Raw genomic sequence first — 4,564 nt, 5'->3', positions numbered from 1 at the left:
AAGGGCACCCACGTTCTGTGATGGAGGCATCTGTGAAGGCTGGCAAGTGAGGGAAGGGACAGAGATAGAAATGGCACAGACCAGTCCAGGGAACATAGCACGCTGAGCAGAAATCCGGTCAAAAGAGAGGTGGTTGAAAAGGTCAAAGCTGAAGAGGCAACTTTCTGGCCAACTCTGTTTAGGTCATGAATTGACCCTGAACAAGTTAAAGATATATTTATGCCAGAAGTGGAATACAGCGCAAACAAGTGCCGGTTCTGAGTACATTGCCAGGGACATAAGCGGCAGAGAGAAAAATGCCAAAAAAGTGTGAGTAAAACTTGGATAGGGAATTCTTTCTTTGGACTTTGGAAGCAGCCCTGTATCCATATTTCTTTGAATCTTCTCCTTAAGAAGCTCTGTTGCCTCTAAATATTACAGTTCTTAGCAGCAGTCTGACCTTGAGCAAGTAACTAACCTACTGGTAAGCTGAAGACTAGTACTAGATTGCAAGAGCCAGTTGCTTAATTTTCAAGAATTTTGCAAGTCAATTGCCAAAAACAGATATTACTAAAAATTAAATGACAAACTTAAAATGAAGTACCTTGTATTAAAAACAAAGGTAATTAATATTTTAAAATTATGTGCTACATATAGTTATTTTAGTAATAATTATAACAAAATTATATATATAGTATAGTGGTGTGTACATACATGTGTTTATAAATATATATACACACACATACACACACATACTCACATACTCACAAACTTGTTTTAGAGGGCTGGATGTTGGTTGTTAATTATTACCAACATGGTACTGAACTAAGTCCTAGAAATGTTAGTCTCTTATCTGATAAATTTATAAAGTAATGCTGCATACCTCTTAGGGTTATTGAAAAATAATTGGCATAATACTTAGTAAATGGTAGATGTTATTATGATCAATTATTATTATTTTGTAAAACAGTATCTTAATTTTTTTGATAAATACATGTAGCTAACTCTTAAATATATAAAATTTTAAATATTGAAGCTACATGATTAGTTTTCCAATCAAAAATGATGTTTTTGTATATTTATTAGGAAATGCTATTGGTTCCATGAGGAAGCCTGTCTGAAGACTCCCTCTAAAAAAGACAGGTTTGGAGAGTTGCAGCCTATTAAAGAGTTGCTAAGGCAACCATTGCTTGCTAATAACGTAGTGACAGAAAAGAAAAGGTAATTTGAGGAACAATGCTTCTCAAAATTCAGAGAAGAAATACAGCCTGAACAAACCCCCAGTTGTTAAAAACAACTGGCCATGGGTAGTTTCTTTCTTGAATTAGTTAGCAGACGGAGAAATTAGATGGTGGGAAGCAAGATGCAGAGGCATATTGGCCAGAACATATTTTGACCCTTTTTTAATCCCATTGCCTTGATTTCTCATCATTACTATCTCATGATTTTAAAAGTGATAGAATTAGAGACCCATTATAATAATCTTAAAGCTAGATCCTAGCATTTTGATAATAATATTAAAATATCTATTGTCATATGGTTACAGTGTACCTCAATGATCAGTTTATTTCTTTTAAGTCAATAAATATATTAGAGGTTGGATTTGAGAATCTAGATTGGTACACTGACATTAGCAAATGTCACATGTTCATATGATAATGCACCCTCAAAGGCTTTATTCAGTTTACTTCCTTTTGTAATTTATCAATATAACAAGATGATGAGTTAATTTGAAAGCTCAGTTGAAGCCCTTGGTATGAGAGGGGTATTAAATATAGTAACACTTCCTTTTCATATATAATTACTTTAAATCCTTCATAATTCTGGGGACTTAGGTAATATTACCATTTTTCTAATATGTAACTGAAGGGTTTAGAGAGTAAATCCCACAAATTGGTAAATGCCAAAGCCCAAATTTTATTCTAAGCCAATCATAATCTTAAACTCAAAAACTTTTCCTCACTGCATTTACTATTAATGATTATTCTTATATATATATATTTAGAACAATTTGGTCTTACCATTTTAGGACCAGTTCTTTATTATTTAGCTATGCTAGATTTTTTCAGCTTTTTAGATCTCTTTCTCTCTCTCTACATATATATATTGTTTACTTGTTAGGGAAAAAAAATCTCATTATCAAGTTGGATCTGGTTAAAAGAGCCATTGCTTTTCTTTAAACAGAATTTATTAATTTTGGCTGTTGACTTGCTACAAATCATCTTGCAAACAAGTAGGAAACACAAAATCATATGCAGACACTAAGATTTAGATCAAACAGATAAGCTCCATATGGATTCCTTAATTGGCAGGGTTGCATCTGGATGTGCCGGACACAAAAATGAACAACAGAAAATGCTGCTCTTTATGAATTTGACAGCACCACATTATGATTGGACACGGATGCGGATTGAGGTTTGCAAACAGCATCGAAGCAACAGCTGCAAACAATGCTGAATACATCTTTAAATCAAATCTAGAAAATGATCACCCCAGAGAAAGAAACTTAAAATATTTAAGTAACAGATTGGCAATTTAAGACTTCATTTTATCCAGACTTTTTTCTTTTCTATCTTTTTGGCTATTTATTCTACATTTAATTCTCTCTGAGTCATAAACTTTACATATTATATTTGCAAGTTTGCAATTGCCAACCTATGTATCTTTCTCACAAGAAAACTTTTTACAGAAAAACTGTGTAAAAATATGTACTCACATAAACAGGTCAAGGTGAAAATCCATGCTTCCTTTGCCATTTCATAAAAAAATGACTAGGAATTAATGGGTACAATGATATCAGTGTTCTTTGGGACTGTTTAAATTAGAAAGATGCTTAAAGGGCAAAGGAAAAAAATTGATTAAAAAAATCCTAATTCCCTGAGACTTCACTGAATAATGAGCTCTAACTAGGCATGGAAATTTGCTCACATATTATGCAGCTAATTTGGGAGAGAATGAAGAATGGACTGTTGTAAAAGACACACATTATTTCCTCTGGAAAAGCTTTAAACAGTTTGCAAAGTCAAATTTAAAATGTTTTTAATTGCAGTCCTTTATTGTTGCCATGTAAGAACGTGGTTGAAGTCTGTTGAGCAGATTGGATCTTAGAGGAGATGAATGCTAGTTAATGTAAAAAGGGATCTTTGAACTCACATTTTTAATGCATACATTTCCTCAGTAAATTCTTTGTCTGTGGTTGTAAGACAACCGCTTGTAAATGAGTTTGTGCTGCTTCTCTTTCTGTCATATTACATGTCAAATAGACGTAGACAAATAGTCCCAACAGAAAGTCACCATCACAGCCTTGCTGCCAACTTTTGGATTTCTGAATACTTACACTAGTCTCTCAAATCTGCCATCCTGCTCACTCATGTAAAACAGTAATAGTCACATTTTCTATGCAAGTTTCACATAATAATAATTAAATTTCCTGTTTCTTCAGGAAACCTGCTTTTTCAACGGTTTTATGAAGTCAGCATTTTATTTGTACGCAATTTATTTGGAAAGAAGAAGGATGGATCTGTTACTTAACCAGGCTCCTTGGTTTACGTAGTGCAATTTAAAAGCTCTGAACTCTTTCATTTGCGGGGTATAGGACTCTCCATCTATGTCAAATCCCTGCAAACCATCTCTGCATTTCTTAGGGAAAATTTCCTTTTGGAAGTAAAACGTACAAACCTAATCCATATCCCTCAAAAATGCACGTACACTGCACCATAAGGCAGAGTGTCGCTTTACATCACCTACGTTCATCCAATTTTGAAGCTGAAGTTAAAAGTTCTTTGGCATTTCATTAATTTTCACAGTCTATATTTGGAAATTTAAACAATTTAGGCAAAGTCATGCCATCACACCTGACACTTAGACTTTGTTTTCCCTGCTCAAATAGGTTTGCCAAGGGAATGCTTTGTGTATTGGTTTGTTTATGTAACCATATTACCTGTTTTACCAAAATGTGGCACAAATACAGTCATATATATTTCTTCTCCTAGGAAACTTACTAGCACAGGCCTTCATTTTCAAAAAGTCTAGTGTCTTCATTTTGAAGTCTCCTAGACAAAGCCTAGATTGGAATCCAGATCTCTACTTCAGGTCTTGTTTTCTTTCTGCTGCATCAGTTTTAATTGGTTGGAAACCAGCATGGAGAGCTCTGATTCCGAGTACGTCAGGATGGAGAGGCGGGCCTACCCTTACTCACACAGCGTCAGGACTTTATATAGCTCTTCTTTCTGGAGCTCCTACTTGTCTTCTGAGCTCGTTTCCACTCCTTAACTATCTACTGAACATGTCTATTAGAATATTCCACAGGAATTTCCAAGTCAATCAATGCATCTCAAACCATACTTAAAAATCTGCATTTCTAACCAGTTTTTTCCCTCTCAAATTCCTTAACCGGTTAAACTCGATGACCATTTAACCACGTCTTACTCATCCTTTTGAGCGTGCCATGTCCCTGGGTTCCCATACCTAATGACTTCCCAAGTCTGCAGGCATAACTAAAGAGTTGTCACTAACATCACTCTGTCCTGCTCCCCTTTCCTACTGTAATAGTTCGAGCCCTCATTATCTTTCACCTGAACTTCGA

This window comes from Camelus ferus, chromosome 13 (assembly GCF_009834535.1).
Source record: "Camelus ferus isolate YT-003-E chromosome 13, BCGSAC_Cfer_1.0, whole genome shotgun sequence".
Classification (NCBI taxonomy): Eukaryota; Metazoa; Chordata; class Mammalia; order Artiodactyla; family Camelidae; genus Camelus; species Camelus ferus.
Note: the sequence above shows the minus strand (reverse complement) of the source record.